Source organism: Vulpes vulpes, chromosome 12 (genome assembly GCF_048418805.1).
Source record: "Vulpes vulpes isolate BD-2025 chromosome 12, VulVul3, whole genome shotgun sequence".
NCBI lineage: Eukaryota > Metazoa > Chordata > Mammalia > Carnivora > Canidae > Vulpes > Vulpes vulpes.
Genome location: NC_132791.1, coordinates 139,968,577 through 139,988,970, shown reverse-complemented (window position 1 = coordinate 139,988,970; position 20,394 = coordinate 139,968,577).

The following is a 20,394-nucleotide window of genomic DNA, read 5'->3' as shown; positions in this document are numbered from 1 at the left end:
AGCATACTAATGGATCCAAGTAGAAATACTCTAAGTATACTTGCTTCTAGGCCACATGGTTTGACTTTAACCTAAAGGAAGGTATTATATGTCTAAAAGTGAGGAGAATGCACATATCCCTTGGTAGGGCATTTATTTGGGTCATTGAAACAGAGATGATTATTCTGAGTGCCTATCACTATGTAAAAACTACCCCAAATGTTCTGGTATAGAACAATTTATTATTATTTCTCCTGGTTCTTTGGATTGACTGAACCCAGCTCATTTCTCATTTGTGGTGTTTTATACAGATGCAGACATAACAGATGAGGCTGCAGTCAACTAAAGGTCCAGTTGCATTGAATGGCCACGAAGACTGAGGTTGACAACTGGCACACCTACATGTGGCATTTCCACATGGCACAGGCTTCTTACAACACGGTGCATGAATCCCAAGAGTGAGCAGTCCAAAAGACCAGAATGGAAACTGCAAGGCTTCTTATGACCTAGCCTAGAAAGTCATAGATGTAATGTTGCTTTTGCTGCATGCTATTCATGAAGCAAGTCAATGAGGTCAACCAAAATTCAAGGAGAGAGGAATTAGAAATCACTTCTTGACTAAAGAAGTAGCATGTATGAACAAGAACAGGATTTCATGGAGTCCATTTTGAAGGGAGCTACCACAAAGGTAGAAAGTAAGGGATGGTAGTATCCATCCAAGGGAGAGTGTTTTCTGGATCAGTGACCTGATTATCTATTCTACTGACTGGTGACTATCTTGTTTCTTTGAGGAGCTTTTACTCATAACTTTCATAGATTCCAATTTCATCCAGATGCATAATAAAGACCAAAGCTACCAAATGATAATAAAAATATGAGAAAACACATCAAAAACAAACAAGTTTATCTGGATGCATCATGCAATATCAATTCTTTTAACAGTTTCACATGAGCAAAGGACTTTTAATGGGCCAACCACAAAATGGAACTCTGTCCTTCTGGCCATCCTTCCTTGCTGGACTCTCATGCTTGCTTGTCAATTCAGCCTCATTTTCTGAAGCTGTTCTGACCATTACCCTTGACTCTTACATGTTTTAATTTCTTTCCCTGGTTCTGTGTCTCCACCCAGGCCCTGTGTTTGAACTGTAAACTGATTTCCCGTCCAAGAAATCCATCTGATTTTTATTATTCACCTTTTCAACATCTTGTGCTATAGCAATTACTTCTCTGATGTCACTTCATTCTTAGAATATTGAGTATTGAAACCTAAAAAAAAGAAGGTACCTATTTTAATCATGAGTTTCAGCACACTTTAAGAGCAACTGATGAGAAAAAGGTGCGTTTCTGGATATCACTCTACAGAGGATGTTTTACCTCTGAGCTGGGAAGAGGAGGGCACCATGATTCTTAAGCCATGTTTTGTTATGTGGACACCAAGACACGATCTGCATCATGTGGTGAAGATGAAGGAAAGAAGAAAAAGAAGTTAAGAAAGCAGATTCTGCCTTACTCCTATGGCATAAGAGCTATGCGTTTCATAATATGTGTCACTTTTAAGCCTGTAACAAAAGTGTGGGGATTTTAGAAATCAAGAAATAAATCAGAGCAATAAAATTGATAGTGTCCTCCACATTCAAAACAAAACTAAACAAGAATCAGGTACTTTTGGATTTCAGAGGGCTATTAAATACAGTACATATCAAAATGTGAGACATGGTCAAGGCTGTAATACCAGGGAAATGCATAGCTTTAAATGAATTAATTAGATAAGGAAAATGTATGTAAATAAATATTCAACTCAAGATGGTGAAAAATCACTTAAAATAAGTATGGAAATTAGAAGAAGATACACAGAAATTACTACGTTTAAGACAGAAAACAATCTGCATAGCTGATAAATAATTCTAAGAACTTATTTCTTTGAAAACATTGACAAGATGAACGTGTCTATGCGAAGATTAGTGAGGGGGAAAAATACATTCAAATTAAGGCTGATAGAAGACATTTACACACATCAGGAAGATTAAGAAATGAGAGAAATATATTCTGGTCTATGTTAATAATCTGGACTAAGTGAGGAATTTACAAAGACTATAAATCTAACTGTAAAATAACAAGATAATGAAGAGAAAAATTAGCAAAGTTGTCAAAGAACTATTTCCCTAGTCCTAGACAGTTTCATGGATAAATTCTTTGCAGGACCTTATGAAACTTCGGCTATTTATTTATTTATTTATTATTTTTATTTTTTTAAACTTTGGCTATTTAAATTGCTTCTGGGCAGGGGAAAAAGGAGGGCTAACCTAATCTAAAAGTTAGGTTAAATGTGATATCGGAGAAAGATCTTTCAAAGTAAAACCATATATCAGCTTTGCTTATTAACATAAAGAGAAAAAATCCTCTCATTCCCGTAAATAAAATATACTACATGACCAAGTAGGTTTTCCTCTAGAAATATATACATACATATATTTATATATTTAGAAAAACATATTAATATGTTAATAACCAAAAAAGACAAAAAATTCATTTCAGTTAATTCCAAAAAGATATTTTTGTAGAATTCACTTACATCCCTGACTTACAATAAACACACAAAAAAATCTGAGTAATGTAGTAATATGTGAATTACTGGAATTAATGGAATTATTGAGACCGTCACACTTAGTTTCTTCTCAATGCTGGGTGGTTCCATTAAAGTTGAGGTTAAGATAAAGATGTGGGCCCATGAATTAGCTTCACATTGGTCTTCCAGCTTCTAATCTCACTGAACTTCTTCCCATTCTCTGGAGTTGGGTCAGAATATTCCTTTAATCTGTACATTTAGTCATGTTACTGTTCTTTATAACTTTAATTACTTCCTTTTGTTCCTCAGATGGGAACCAAAATCTTGAAGATGGCTTCTTTGTCCTGAGGGTGTGGTTCCTCCTCAGCTCTTCTTCCTCATCTCAGTGCATTAATACCTACAAGTTACTTGGAGCAGCACAGGGCACAGATGCAGTTGATGATGATGAGGAGAAGAAGAAAGGCATTCTCCCTGGAGCTCTACCTTTTACACCTCTGGCCTTCCATCAGCCCCTCAATTGTGGTAGCTTCCCTCCTCCAAAGGACCCTCATATCCTCCTTCCTGTCTAGACCATGCCGCCATACTTCAGTGAGGTACAATCCTTCAGAACTCAGCCTCTTATAGCTCCTTGACATTGATCTTCATTTCAGTTAGTAGAGCTTTGATTCTGAGTTTATGTGATTTTTTTTCCAGATTTATGGAAAAGAGGCTTTGATTCATGCAACTTCTGTCAGGCTCCTCCCTAGTCTAACCAACTATGTTCAGAGTTGAAGACTCCTATGGCTGTTGGTGGGCCCCCCATCTTCTATCTTGGATAGTGAAGAGGGCAAGAGTTGCTAGTAATAGGGGACTGGACAGGCCACCCACCATGAGCAGTGCTAAGCAAAATAGTTCTGGAAGCGCTAACCAAGAAATATGAAAGATAAGAAAAAAGATACACATACACAAATGCACACATACATACGTATACATGTTCCTCACTAGGGAATGCTTAAATGATTCAAAAGAAAAAAAAAATCCTTTAATGTTAATAGGACAACTTGTAAAGAAGTCACATAACATTTTAATATAGAATTATGATTCAAGGTGACAGAATGAGCACATGTTTCAGCCCTTCCCCTTCTGTCCCAATCCCTAGACATTATAGCAAAAGGACACCCAAATCCTAATAGTTTGGAAAATAAAAGAAAAGTGTTGACTTTTTTGGCATAAATTATGTTGAATTCCTGAAAGGTGAAAAAAAAGCAAAGGAGTTCAGTTTGGAGAGGAGCGTCACATTTCAAAACATGGGAGAGCAGTTATATGCCAAAGGATCCATCCAAAGGTGTGGACATCAAGAATGAGGAGGTATAGACATCAAGAGTAAGAGAGGTTTGGGGATAGAGTGAAACAGCCCAGTGGGTAGCCCTTCAGCATCCTACATCACTACCTCTACCAACACATGAACTTTGGGTCAGGCAGTGAGTACAGGATAGTCGGTCTCAGGAGCACCTAGGAAAGAGAGTGCCCAGTGCCTTGATGGTGGCTAGACCCAGAACAGAGAGCCCTTCCATGTGAAAGAATGGTCCCTGGCACCTCCCACAAGGCAGTGGGCCCCATCATTTCCCTTCATAAAGAAGGCTGAGCTCAGGCATTTGTGCAGAGACTTGGGGACCATGACACACTTACAGAATACTAATACCCTGAGAGCCAGCTACCTAGTGCATCTACCCAAAGAAAACAGAGTTAACACAAAACAAGGAGGACAGTGGTCCTCAGAGAAATACAAGAAGATATTTCACTCATAGAAGATCCTGGAATTGAAAGCTTGACTGCCAAAATTAAAAAAACAAAACAGCAAAACACTGGGTGTTGTATGGAAGTATTGAATCACTAAATTCTACACCTGAAACCAATATTACACTGTAGGTTAACTGGAATTTAAATAAAAACTTAAAAGCACAACACAGCACAACAAAAACTCTCAACATCATAGATGGGCTGGAAAGCAAAATTAAGGGAAATGGAGAATAGAATAAAACAATTCTCATGAAATACAAAGTCAAAAGGATCAAATGTCTAGGAGGAAAATAGAAAATGAAGGATAGATCTAGAAGGTCCAATGTCAATCCAAAAGGAATTTCAGAAGAAGGCTAACAGGGAAAATATGGGGGAAGAAATCCTCAAGCAACAATAAGGTATACATTTTCCCAAATTAAAGAAGGGCATGTCTTCTAATTTCAAGAGGAGGATAATGTGGAAAAGGACTCTGACCAGTACAGGTGGAATTTCAGAATGCCAAGGAGAGAGAAATCTCTAAACCTGAGAGAGGTGGATGGAGTGCTGTTATAACAAAACTAGGAACAGATGAAAGCACTGGCTGCCCTGGATACAGGAAGGTAGTTGGTGATACATTCAACCATATGAGATAAATGAGTTCATAATACAATTCTGTGTCCAGAAAAACTATCATTTAAGTGTGTAGAAAATACAGAATTTTTCTGACATGCCAGGAATTAGAAAGTTAATGTCCACAAACTATTCTCAAAGAATTGTAAAATAATGTAGTCCAACAATGAAAAAAAAAAAAAACAAAGGAAGAAATAGGATACAAGAAGCAATTAAAAATGTGAATAATAGGGTGATGGGGTAACTGGGTGATGGGCACGAAGGAGGGCACTTGATGGGAGCACTGGGTATTATACTATACGTTGGCAAATTGAATTTAAATAAAATACTAAAAATGTAAATAACAAAGGTATGTACAGTACGATATCTGTTATATGAGGTTTAAATACACATTATACAACACTATATATCATTTATGGGTGCATGCAGATAGAGCAAAACATAAAACCATAAAGGGAATGATACATATTGAATTTAGAATAGAGGTTAACTCTGGGGAATGAGGAGTAACAGGATTGGGAGGTTCAGTTCTATAGGTAATGCTTTTTTTTTTTAAGATAATCTTGAGCAAATATAGCTAAGTGTTAACATCTGTTAAATTTGGATATTGAAAACATGGGGCTTGTTATATTATTATTTATCATTTTCTTTACATTTGAAAGCTTTCAGGAGGATTTTAAAGAGTGGATTAGAAGTGAGAGAATGGAGAAAGCTTGCAGTGATCACCTCTGAAGGTATTTTGTAGTGAAGGAGCAGAGGAGCAGAGCAGAAACTGGAGTGAGCCATGGCATGGAAGGAGAGTGTTGTCTGTATGTGGAGGGAGCTGGTAGAGGACTGGTACTGAACTGGGAAGGACAGGAAGGACTCGCTGGAGAAGCCAAGATGGGAAGGATGCTGAGCACCAGAGGAAGTCTTAATAACTAACTGAGTCACCCAAGCACCCTTAAAATTCTGTTGTGCCCTTTGTAGCTCTTCTCTCTGCCCTAGACCCTGCCAGCCATTGATCTGATTTCTGTCCTTATAGTTTTGTATTTTCCAAAATATCATATTGTTTTATAAAGTATGTAGTTTCCTGTTGTTTTAAATTTTCACTCTAGTGTGCTTAACATGCAGTGTTATATTAGCTTCAGATGCACCATATAGTGATTCAGTAATTCTACACATTACTCAGACAAGTATACTCTTCATCCTCTTCACCTATTTCCCCCATCCCCCCCAGCTCCCCTCTGGTCACCATCTATGTGTTCTTCATAGATAAGAATCTGTTTTTTGGTTTGTCTATTTTTTTGCCTTTGCTCATTTGTTTAATTTCTTAAATTCCATATATGAGTGAAATCATATGGTATTTAGTCTTTCTCTGTTTGACTTGTTTCCCTTAACATTATACTCTCTAGTTCTATCCATGTTGTTGCAAATGGCAAGATTTAGTTCTTTTTATTGGCTGAATAATATTCCATTTTCCCAAAGAAGACATCTAGATGGCCAACAGACACATGAAAAGATGTTCAACATCACCAATTGTCGGGGAAATGCAAATCAAAACCACAATGAGATACGATTGTGGTATCTCACACCCATCAGAATGTCTAAAATCAAAAACTCAGGAAACAACAGGTGTTGGTGAGGATGTAGAGTAAAAGAAACCCTCTGGCACCATTGGTGGGAATGCAAGTTGGTGCAGCGACTGGGGAAAACAATATGGAGGGGCTTCAAAAAGTGAAAAAGAAAACAAAGTGAAAAAAAGAACTACTATATGACCCAGTAATTGCACTACTGGGTATTTAACCAAATAATACAAGAATACTAACTCAAAGGGATACATGCACCACTATGTTTACAGCAGCTTTTTTTTACAATAACCAAGATATGGAAGCAGCCCAAGTGTCTACTGACAGATGAATAGATAAAGAAGATATGATACATATATACAATGTAATATTACTCAATCATAAAAAAGAATGGCTTTTAAGTATGGCTTCTGCATTTAACATGACACATTTGAAGTTCATGCATGTTTTCCATGTTTTATGTGTATCAGTGACTCATTTTTTTATTGTTGAATGGAGTGTGATTATATGGATTTGGGCTATTTCCAGTTATTTCCAGGGAATTTTAAAGAAAGGCACTCTAAACAGTCATGCACAGGTTTTGTGTGAATTTTCATCTTTCTTGGGTAAATAGTTGGGAATGAGACCAGTGGGTCATGTGGTAAATTTATGTTCAAATTTATAGGAACTAATTTCCAGTGACTGTACCACAGAGTTGGACTTTTGAGGTGAAAGGGGAAGGCATGAAATCAGCTTCTGGGAGAGTGGTATATTCCTTACCCTACTCCACACCTACAAGCCTCCCCTCCATTGACCATGTCATCTTAACTTCCCTGTCTGCTGGCTTCTGGTTGGGTTTGCCACTGGAAGAAAGGCACTGGCAGGAGATTGAGAGCAGGAGGGAGAAAACTCTAGCTGTTTCCCTTGGCTCCCTCAAAAATTGATGCTCCTGCAAGATGGCCTCTTGTCTGTGGCTCTACCTTCCTCCATGATTCAGTAATACTGCTTCCTTCTCCTTTTTTCCCTTCAGATTTTAGGGGGTGACTGCTCCCCACTTTTGCTCATCTCTCAGTGAGGATATTAGGGGTATCTCTTAGGGCTTTTCTTAAATCTGTCCCCAGAGTTCCTTTTATTTAAAGTCCTTTGAGCCATCTACATTGGACCCTATTATCTGCTGGGATTTTGACTAGTTGTGTGTGAAAACACTTTTTAGGGGGTTCAGTAGGATTTCTAGGGGGTCTTGCATGCCTCTTTGATGTTTGCAATGATGGATTTAAAAGTGAGACCAGGCACTCTGAAGACATGATTTTATCTAGGAAGTATCAACTGCATGGTTGTAGGCATGGGGATCAGATCAGGTTCAATCAAGGTGAAGATTGAACTAGTGAATAGTGACAGTGAGAAGACTAGACTGGTTTTTATCCTTCAGGGCTCACCTCAAAGGAACTATTTCTTTCCTCTCTCTCTTTTTTTAAAATATTTTATTTTTTTATGCATGAGAGACACACAGAGAGAGGCAGAGACACAGGCAAAGGGAGAAGCTCCCCACAGGGAGCCAGATATGGAACTCAATCCCAGGACCCCGGGATCATGCCCTGAGCCAAAGGCCGATGCTCAACTGCTGAGCCACCCAGGTGCCCCGGGAACTATTTCTGATTGCTTGTTCTGAAGAGACTCCCCTGACACCCTCTATTTTCTCAGCTGATTGCTTCCTTCATTACAGTATCACAATCTGTAATTTTCACGCATGTTCATTATTTACTTATCTCTCCACAGATATTAAGCTTCGGCTTCATAGGATTGTCTATTGTGCTTACTGCTGTATCCTCAGTGCTTAGGGCAGTAAGTGACAAAGTCTAGGTCAACAAAGCATACTAATCTTCTCCCCTCAACACATGTTTTGCCCTATTCATTTATCATAGTGTGTTTCCCTTTGAGAAAACAACCCCATATTGTCCCTACTGACATTCCTATTATGCATGTCAGTGCATTCCTCATATGTGGGAATTTGAATCTGAATCAGTTTCTCTGAGGTTGGAAGGCTGGAGATATAGGCTGGCATATTTTTATTAGTGAAAAAGTTGCTCATGAAAGTCCATACACATTCAGGCTGTGTCAGATAGGAAGAAAGAACTCTGCAGAGATGGGCAACATCAGAAGTTATAAAGCTGATTCCTTGACCTGAAATCTGGACATATGGGAAATGAAAGAAATAGGTTAAACCTAGAGGATTTGATTATCCAAGACAGAACTGAAAAGAATATTCTTTTCTCTCATAAAGAACTTAAGTCATTTCACTCGCACCGAAGGTTATGCCATGAATGTGATAAATGGTTTCTCTTCTTGCAGACCTAACTAGATGACTTTTTATATAGAGACAAGGTGCAGCAAGGTAAGAAGACTTATTTAAAAACTAGAATTAATAAAGAATTCAACCTACACTAATATATACAAACACTATATGGTGTATTTTCTGGAAGGAGGGGAGGGTTGAAGTTATTGGAGTCTTTCACATTTACATCATTTGTTTTGTTCTGATTTTTAGAGAGAGAGAGATAGAATGCATAAACAGAGGAAAGAGGGACAGAGTGAGAAAATCTTAAGCAGGCTCCACGCTCAGTAGAGCCAAATGTGAGGCTCAGTCTCATGACCCTGAGATCACGACCTAAGCCAAAACTAAGAGTCAGGCACTTAACCGACTGAGCCACCCAGATGCCCCTCACATTCACATCTTTGATATTTGAATATTGTTACAAGTGACATGTGTTACTATTGTATGAAGAAAAAAACTACAAATACTTAATGTTAACAATGACTAGCTAAACTAAATTACTTTTAAAATCAGAAAATAACCCAATATTTTAACCTATGACAATGGCAGTCCTTGGAGAATGCAGGCTTGGGAGTCGAATGGATTGACTTGGCATCCCATCTTCCTTTGCCAATTGAGCGAAATGTCACTAAGTTACCTCCCTAATCTCACATTTCCTTGTCCGTACAGTGGAGATGAAAACTGTTAGCTCCCTTTGGTGGTTGGGACACTGTTTCATCCTTTACTTTAGGTGTTTACTGTAGTGTGTGGCACAAATGCTCACTCTCTAACTTCAAAGGAAGGTGATGCTCAGAGTGATTTTATTATATTATATTATTTATCTATCTATCTATCTGAATCAAAATCACTCATCCTCAGAAAACATGCCCTCTTTCCATGCCTTTCATTTTTCTGTTAATTACACTGTATTCTCCCAAGCTTAAGACACACACATACACACACACGTACAACTCAGGGTCAATGTGTCCCCCTCCTTCAATCCCTATTCCCATCAATTGCCAAATTCAATGGACTTCTTTTTCATAGAAAAATTTTTTTTCTATTTCTGCTACCATGCTTTGAGCTCCATGTTTACTCAGGTTTCACACTAGTGTGACCCACTCAGACTTCCTGATCCCTCCCACCCCGACATGTGCCACCTCTCTCCTCTGATCGCCACCTGTCTCAGCCTCCACTCCTTTGCTATGTGTCCCATGTCCTGGCACAGTGCCTGGTGTGTGCTAGGCACTCATCCACTGTTGTGTGAACAAATGTTGGAGGCTTCCTCAATACCTAACACAACCTTACCCAATTTTTGCAACTTCCCACATAGAATATGCCATCATCAACCCCCTCTACTAAAATCTACCTATTCTTCAAGATCCTTTTCACAATCCAGCTGTCTTGAGAGATCTTTGTTATAAAATCTGCCTTTCTTCAAGTTTTATACCACTTACTTTTAACTGCCACCATATAGACGAACAAAACCCTGTGCTCTCATTGTTATCATTTACTGTTATCATGGGAGGGTTGGTCATAATTAGAACTGCAATTAAACTGTGACTTTCACAAGACCAGTGACCAGGATGGACCTTACAACAGAGCAAAAACTCTGTGTTTACTGAAAACTGATTAATGTATGAGATCTTTACTTTTGCAAGATGACTTCTGACACCAGAATACCATACACAAAGCTGAAATCCTCAATTTGAAAAATGCAGGAAAACCTCAGGTGGCTGAAGCTCTAAGGATGTGTTGGATCTCTTGACTCCCCTTGGAGAATCTGCACCTTGGATTCACACTCAGGATTGTGTTAATTCCTTTGGGTTAAATCTGTTTGAATATAAGCTTCTGCTTCAAATGAGACAACACAGAAAGAGTTACATTTTTCTATAAACTTGCTCATTGGTTTTCTGAGAGATAGCCAGATGAGGGCAATTTGCTACATTAAACAGATTTGAGTTTGATGAATTATCAGGTCTCTTCTGTTCATCTCCCAGCCTTCCTGGAGTATCCTTTTGGCACCTCCTGAACTCCTCTCTGTTTTATTTTTCTCCCTGGTATTTATGCCAAACTATATATTTCACTTGTTGACTTCTTTGTCTGTTTTCCTCCTTGACACAAGGAGTTTTCTCTTTTATTAACTGCTGCATCCTTAGTGCCTAGAACAGTGCCAGATACATAGCAGACATACAGAACATAACTAAGGAATAAATGAATGGATGCATGGGTGAGTGAGTGCCTGTGTCAGAAACTACCAAAAACTAAACAGGCTTGGTGAGTGATGACTGACTATAATAGGGGATCCCAGGTGATCTGCTCATGGGATTCTCTAGAATATAGAATTGGGTGGTTTAACAGACATGTCCAAGCACAATTCCTTGGCCCACCACTGATCCCAGTCAAGCTTCAGTGCATAGAGTTCTGAGAAAGCTCAGTTTTACCACTCCCCAAAGCACTAAGGAGGGGCTTTATAGAGCCTTCTCTGGTGCATTGGAGCCTGGGCAGGTGCAGCCACCACACACCTAATCAAACATCCCTGGAGGCAATCATCATCCTCCTTCGATGAGAGGCAGGAGCTGGTGGATAAAGCTTCCAGTCCCTACTTGTATGTTTGTATGTTCCCAGAAGGTCCTGGTAGAGTTCATCTCCCCTTGTCTCCTCTGTATCAGTTTTTTCTTCCTCCCTGTGTGACTCTTCCTGCTTTCTTTTTCTTGCTTCTGAAATCATATCCCACATAAACTACCTCATCTCAGGCTTTGCTTTCGGGGACCCAAACTGAAGCAGTAGGGTGTTTGAATTAACCCAATAATGCCAACTCCAGCAGTCTGTTGGTTTTTTAACCACTAAAATAATTGTGTTAGTTTAGGAGTCGGAACTGAGATTCTCATTCTGGCCATTCCAATACTTTTGACTCCACGCAGTATCACTCCAATCAGAAGCACTGAAGGCCATATCCTCATTAAAGTCACATCTTTTAAAAAGTTCACATCACTTCTTTTTTTTCTTAAGATTTATTTAGAGAGAAAAAGAAAGAGGGAGCAGAGGGGAGGGGAAGAAGGAGAGAGAGAATCTCAAGCAGACTCTGCATTGAGTGCAGAGCCTGAGGCAGGGCTTGATCCCAAGACCCATGAGATCATGACTTGAGCTGAAACCAAGAGTTGGACGCTTAATTGACTGAGCCACCTAGGTGCCCCAAATTCACTTCAGTTTTTGATGAAATTTTCTCTGTGGATCTTGCCTTTTCTGTGAGTTGGAAAACCTCAGAGGTGGTGGGTCTAAGGCATTTCTCCTCAAACCTGTTGCCTAGTGCACCTTAGGTTTGCTCTCCTTCACAGCTGCACAGCTGAGGCACTGCACAAAATGGTGAAAGGTAAAGAAAGCTATATTGCTCAAAGGCCAGGCAGCACCTTTAGCCCCCAACTGACAGCATGTGGGATGATTCTGACCTTGAGATTTTTCACTCAATTAACAAAAGCATCACGCCACGGGCTCTTCCCATTGTATTGTATGGAGCCTCTATTGCAAGTGTATGATGTGGATTTAATTTTTTAATGATTTAGAATCATGATTTAAAAAGCCATTTGCCAGCTCAAAATGATTTTATGCCAAATCCAACAAAATGGAGAGCAGTACCTTAATTTATGCTTCTACATCTCCTCATTACTTTCCGTGAGGTAGTTCCTGTCATCTCTCTGTTTATCTGTGAACATACTCATAGACATATCTTTCCATAAGGCACTTCATGTCTTGGAATCCAACTATAAAAAAAAAAACAAAACAATCAAGCCCAGATGCCTACTTGGGTAAGGTGACAAAAGATAGTGCATTCTTGCACAGTGAATGCCCCCAACAGCATGTGATAATCCTTCTACTATAATCAGCTCTGTCATAACAGGTCCTGTAATGATAATATTGTACCATTGATGTTTTTGTGTACATACTGGGTATTTGTGTCATCTAACTTTCTGGTTTTCTCTTTCTTTCTTTCTTTCTTTCTTTCTTTCTTTCTTTCTTTCAAATAAGGATTATGAGCAGCTGCTAGATATTGTTAGTGATTCAACTTTCTGTTGTTCCTCATTCAGCCTTCTGGACAATTTCATTGAAAACTATCTTGAGATTGTTGACCTAAGATTTCAAAAACAAACCATTCATTTACAATGATTAATCCACGTACTTTTGAATTATCCTGTACAACCAACCAAAATATGGAGACAAACTGATTGCTAAAGCTGCTGTATGACCTTCAGATTTGACCTTCAGATTTGAAATATATCCTTTTATAAAAATTGCCTCATTCTTTCATTTGTGGTATGAATTTGACCTTACAAATAGTTAATGGTACTTTTTAGTATTTAACAGTAGTTAAATACTACTTTTTTCCTACTCTATATATTGAAGATCTGTGTAAAATTTAATTTTAAAGAGATCTTGCTGTGAAAAAGATTTCTGAAAGCCACTCATGGGCACTACTGCAGAGACAATCCAGAGTACATAAAGTGAAATCCTCTTTGTGGGATGAGGAGCACTGTCTGCTCAGTTAAAGTCCAACCAGCCATGACCTTCAGCTAAACTCACTTTCAGTTACTGCTAGTTACAATTAGTGCTACTTCTTAAATCTCTGGCCTCTGACTCTGTTTTTATTGAACCTAGGTAGGGAGAAAAATTAACTGACATACAAATTTTAACAACAATTAAAAGTTATGAAAAGGAAAGCAAAACAAAAGTTATGGAAAGGACATTACTGAGGGCACACTGTTCAGTTGACAAAACTTTCTGGAAGCTGGTTCATTGCCCATATTCTCGTTAGCAAGTTAAATCAGAAGACCATGTAAGCACAAAAGGATGCTAAGCCAAGGAAGTAAGACATGCACACTGCTGCCCATAAATGTTCCTTTACCCTGTACATTTTCTCCTAAAGCTTATGTGTTATCCTGCATATTTTTACTCTGAAACCTGTGATTTATCCTGACACCCATTTTAAAAGTTTTAAATAACTTTTAAAAAATCAATTCCAGTACTTAGGAGTATCATTATCACCCTCATCATAAACCATAACCTAAACTGACATTGTTTTGTTCATGATGCAACAAGTCCATATACAGAGGCAGCACAGTGATCTTTTTTTTTTTTTTTTTTTTTTGCATTTAAGCCATAGAAAAAAATATGGGAGATATATATGAGAGATTCTTTTGAAATGAAAGAATCAATTTTCATGCAAATATACCTAGTGATTTTTAGATTAATACTGATTGATTGCTCAGCACCAATTAGTAAGTGGATTTCTTTTCTGACCATGAAGGATCCATACAGAGGAATCTTATATTGCCTGAAGTAGAGCCTTGGGTATGTGGGTCCCAGACTAGTTTGGACTATTTGGGGATATGGAAAGAGACATTCTAGCTGGAATAGATAAAGATGATATACTGGAAAGGAGCCAGAATCATGATGTAGTGGGCACTTGGGCTTCACTGGATTTCCATATATAGAGATCTCTTATCCACAGATTTAATGCCAACAGTTTATTTCAAAGCCAGTGATTTGGAACTTGGAATTTAGAGTAATGCTATAAATAGTTCTTAGGCTCTTTCTGCTTGTGCTATATATTATAGTTGCCCTGTATAAAGTAATCCCAAAGAAAGTTGAAAATTGTGGTAATAATACAGAGAGCATCATTACTCTGAGTGGTCAGTCTACTCTCTATTCCCCGGGTAAGAAAATTGGGTAGTGTTAAAACAGTAAAAGAAATTTAAAAAAATAAAAGGAACATATGGACAGCATTCCTATGGTTTTAGATATTTACGAAAAGTACAGCCTAAACAGGAATTAGAAAACCCAGTTTCTACCACCATGTACACATGGGACTTGGACAAACCAATTCACCTCACTCCCCTCAGTTATAGCGTGATGTGAAGCCTGTCCCTTTGCAAACTCACAAGGTTAGAGACAAGAACAATGCTGACTCATTTTATTTTATGTAACCATAATGTATGACCATAAAGTAAAATGGTGGATTACCCTACATTTTTGTAGCCAATTCTAGCCCCTAATTTCCAACATGACAGTTTCACTCTTCCTTTCTTAGATCTCCAATGTCTCCTCCTTTATCTCAGAGAATAGAAGCAGCCAAAGGAGATGCCCACATACTTCACCCACTTGCCTGCACCTCTATTCATACACTTCACCATCTTTCCATTTGTTAAGGATGAACTGTTTTCGGGTCGAAGTTCTTCCCCTCCATTTGTCTACTGAATCTTAAGTCCTCTTGCCTAGTTAAGAGCATGGCTTCTGCAATGGATCCTCTTCCTTTTCCTTATCAGTTTTGCCCCCTACTGGCTCATTCCATTCAGCAAAAACAAAATCACTACATCTCCTATCTTATACAAGCCTCCGTGGATCACCTAGGCTTCTCCAGTCACCATCCTGTTGCTCTACAAGTCCCTACAGTGAAACTGCTCTGGAAAGTTTTCTATAGTTGCTGCATCCACAGCCACTCCTCCATCCTCCTCCAGTTCACTCCAATCAGATCACTCCACTGAAACTTATTTTGTTACCAATGACCTTTATGTTGCAAATTCAATGGTCATTTTCCTGTCTTCATCTTGCTAAATGTAATGGCAGCAATCAATACAGTGAATTGTTCCCTCCTCTAAGATATTTCCTTCACTTGGCTTCTAAGGCATCATGGGCTCCTGGATTCCCTCTTTTTCGGTCTTTTTTTTTTTTTTTTTTCATTTAATGATGCCACCTCCTCCACCCCATCTAAATAAGGCAGTTCACCAGAGCTTTGTTCGGCCCTCCCCTCCAGTCTCACTCATGCTGGGTGATTTTATCCATCCCCATTGTTTTATATCAGCAGGCTAATAACTCCTAACTTTAACTCCTAAATTTATATCTCAATCTTAACTACTTTCTTCAACTTGACCTTGATGCATCCAATGGCCTCTGGAACATCTCCATATGCATGTAGCATAGACATCTCAAAACTTAACATGCCTACAACTGCATCCTTGATTTCTGCCTACTTCTTCTCCAACAAAAGCAAATGTACACAACTTGATCCTTTCCTAGTCTTTAGGATCTCAATAAATGGCAGCACCTTTCTTTCAGTTGCTCAGACGCAAAACCTTAGATATCCTTGACACCTTTCTTCTCAGAATCCAACCCATTAGCAAATTCTATCAGCTCTGTTGACAGTATATTGCAAGTCTGACCATTTCTCACCATCTCTACTGCTACCACTTGCATCTCGCCTGAACTGTTTCAATAATTTTCTAAATGTCTCCTCAGCATACAGCCTATTCCCCCTAAGAGAGGGCAGAGAGTTAACATTCCCTAGATACTATACTACTCTTATGCTTAAAAAAGAAAAAAAAAAGTTTCCCATATTATTTAGATTAGGTTCTAAGTCTCTCACTATCAGTTACAAGGTCCTATATATATTTGCTACTGACTACCTCTGTGACCTCATGTCCCACAGATCTCTCACCAGCTCATTCTATTCTAGGCACATTACCACCTAAGCTCTTTCTCAATTATGGTCGGTATTATCGCACCTCAATGACATTCACTTGCTATTTCCTTCAAGAAGGTGTGATCATCTTCTTTCAGACGTTGCAGGGCTCACTTACTATCCTTATATAAAGCTTAGTTTCTGGTGTGTTTTGAAGTGGTGGTCGAATAGGATTTGTTGAGTAGTACAATTGAAAAAACAGAAATGTATTTTGGTGTCTGGTAGTGCTGTTTTTTATTCAGAAAAGTAATAAAACTGGACAAGAATCTAGAGGACTGCTGTTTTAGATGTGGTAATCAGGGAGGGACTGTCTGGTAAAGTGACATTTGAATGACAGCCTTAAGGAAGTGGGCATTAGCTTCTATTTTATAGATTCTTGAGTGACAGATTTGGTGAATGCATGCAACTGTACTTGACTTGAATACATTTTTCCTAGTCTTCTCCATCTTATGTACATTAACCAATTTCTTTCAAATTACTGAACCCTTAAGGAAATAATATATGATACCAGCTGTGGCTCAAAAGATTTAAGACACTGAGGTAACCCTTCTCTTAAGTGGAATATTTAGCTATCTATATGTCAGAAAGAACATTAAAAGATAATGTGATTTTGTTGACTCTAAATTTTATTTCCTTTCTTGTCTTATTATATTTTTTATCACTTCCAAAGTAATAAAATAGAAATAATAGGTACATGTTATTTCTTGATTTAGTGGAAATACATCCAGTGTTTCACCTGCGGGTATGATCTTGATCATGGTATATAGTTTCAAATATTCTCAATTTTATCAAATTTACTAAAACTTTTGTTCTGTTCTACTGCAAAAAGATTTTGCATTTTATCACATACACTTCAGCCGCTGTGAGATGGAATATGCCTTTCTTTATCTAATAGAGGGATGATTCCATTATCACAACTCCTAATATCATTATGCTGATGATGGATATTTCTACTAGTACACTCCTGGAGTCTGTTTGTTTAATTTAGAATGTTTACATTTATACTCACAAGCAGGATTGATGAAAAGCTTCTCTTTTTTTGCTTTGGCAAATTGTTAAATCAGAGCTATACTAGATCTACAAAAGAGCTAAGAAGCTCCTTTTCTTATATGTCCTGGTACAATTTAAATAGCATATGTTTTATGAAGTTTTGAAAAAAAATTTACTCTTCAATCCCTTTGGGTGGGTGTTTTTCTGAAAGGGAGCACTTCCATTTATTCTATATTTATAGCTTTCATTTCATTTTGAGAAATTGTTTTAAAATTATATTTTACAGTTGAATTAACTATTTTATCTATATTTTTAAATATATCAGGATAGAGTTGTATGAACTCCTTACTATTTTATTGAATCTTTTCTGCATGTGCTTGCTAATTTTGTGAATTTGTATTTTCCTCTTTATTTTATTTTAATTTTGTTTATGTTAATTTTTACTTTCTGTATTTGTGTATTATTTTTTATTTCCTGATAGGTTAAAATGAGTACTTCTGTTCAATTATTTTTGGAAACAATTCTTGAATGTGTTAATGAATTCACTTGATCTGAGGTTCTCTAATTTAGCTAAGAAAGTATATGATTCTTTGTGTAGCTTTTGTCTGCTTTCACCTTTGGAAAACAGTATTTTATGTAGGAGTATTTATTAGATTAACTCATTCTGTTCACTAAGCTGATATTTTTCTCATGATATTTGTCTTTGATATTCTTCATCTATACTCTAGAGAGACTGTATGAATTGATAGCTTGCTAATTTGAGTTTTTATACTTTGTTCTATTTTACGATTGTTCATTTATTCATTTATTCTTGATGGCTTGATTCTGCTTTATCAACATTGAATTTTGGTGAGTGGAGAAAGTAAGAATAAAAGACTCTCTTGCAAAATGATATAGCCACTTTGGGAGAGAGTTTGACAGTTCTTTATAAAATTCAAAATATAGTTACCCTACATCCCAGTGATACCACTCTTATATTTACCTACATGATTAAAAGCTTATGTTCACACACAACCAGCATGCAAATATTTATAGCAGCTTTATCCATAATCAACAAAAATGGAAATAGCGAACATAATCTTCTAAAGATCAATCAATAAACAGTGGTACATCCATATAACAGAATACTAGTCAACAATAAAAAGGACTAGTGATCGATTCACACAATATGGATAAGCCTTAAATGCATTTTGCTAAGTGAAAGAAGCCAGACCTCAAAGTCTACATATTATTTGATCCCATTTATATGAAGTTTTCCAAAAGGCAAAATTATAAAAATGGAAAACAGATCATTGGTAGCCAAAGACTGGGGAGCTACAAAAGTGATACATAAGGGAATTTTAGTCATTGAACTGTTCTGATGGTATTGGGATGGTGAATATATAATTCTTTTTTTTTAAACCGTTTTTTTTTTATTTTTTATTTTTTTATTTATGATAGTCACAGAGAGAGAGAGAGAGAGAGAGAGGCAGAGAGAGAAGCAGGCTCCATGCACCGGGAGCCCGACGTGGGATTCGATCCCGGGTCTCCAGGATCGCGCCCTGGGCCAAAGGCAGGCGCTAAACTGCTGCGCCACCCAGGCATCCCGTGAATATATAATTCTATGAATTTTTCAAAACCTGCAGAACATACATCATAAAAGTGTATGCAAACTAAAAAAAAAAAAAATGTTGTCAAGAGATCCAGGACAAAATGTAGGCTGTGGCAAATGACTCAAACTGTATTATGTATGTAAGACGCAGTCTCACTGAGAGGATGCAGGAAAACATCTTTGGAAATAATAATTTGGAGAATGTAAGGCTAAAGACAAAAGGCATTCTATATAAAAATTGTTTATACAACAAGGCAATGGTTATACAACTTCTAATTGAGGAAGTTCTCATGGAGATATGGGTAAACAATTCTGAAATTGCTTTACTTATATATTGGGGTTAAGCAAATAAGTAAATGGCTGGTGGATAGTGGGAATCAGGTGTCTCACCTGATTGGAGAGGAAAGATTACAAATCAGCAAGGAGGAAAGGCTAGAGTGAACCATTGATCCTGGATTAGAATAGAAGACATCAGTACAAACTCATGTTATCTTAATGCACACACACAGAATAGATATAGAAATAGCTATAGACATGTGCAAATACATGTGTTTATATACATACAACTATCTCCTAGCTCTGGCTAGAAGGACCTGCCACTGGGATATGACTGGGATGATGGGTATGTAATATGTGGCAACAAGCACACTTATTGCATAGATCTTGGTTTCTAAACAACATTCTCTAATAAGAGGGAATGTGGATGCCTTGAAAATTGGATTTTTCTTGGGCTCAGAAGGGAAAATTCAAGTTGAAGCTGGAGAATCTTATAGTGAGATCAAGGAAGTGTTGAGGGGGAAAAAAGATGGAGGTATGCTAAGGGGAAATAGAAGCCAGCCCTTCAATTGAGCCCCAAAGTTCAAATGAGCTAAAGTTAAAGTAATTTAAGCAACAAATAGATAAAATAGTATTGAATTATACCCCAAAGTCAAAGCATACATGAGCCCACACTGATATAAGTAAGTGAATAAAGAAATAGGAGAGAAGAGACAAATCTTCTTTGAAGAAAAATCCCATACAATAAATGTAGATACACTCACCGCAGAAGATGGAGTGTCATTAGCCACCTTTCAGTATCCATTAGATTTGGAGACTCATTTTCAAAGGACAGAGTATGGGAGGGGTGGGGGGACTAATAGCTTTATTGTGGGGAAACCTGATGACCACTACTTTAACCAGATGATCAAGGTTGACATCACCAAGGAAGCCATGTTGATAGCATATACCCCTGATGGGGTCTGATGAGAAGGGCAGTCTTACTTCTATGGTATTTTCCCCCCAAACCCATCACCCCAGGCAAATAATGAGAAAAACACATAAGTTTAAATTGAGAGTCATTCCATAAAATCCCAAGCACTCTTCAAAAACATCAAAGTTTTAGAAGAGAAGACTGAGAAACTGTCATTGGCCAGCGGAACTAAGGCAACACAGTGATTGATTGCAATGTGCTGTCCTGCCTTGGATCTTGGAATAGAAAGGGGTCTTGAGTCAAAATGCTGGTGAAAACCA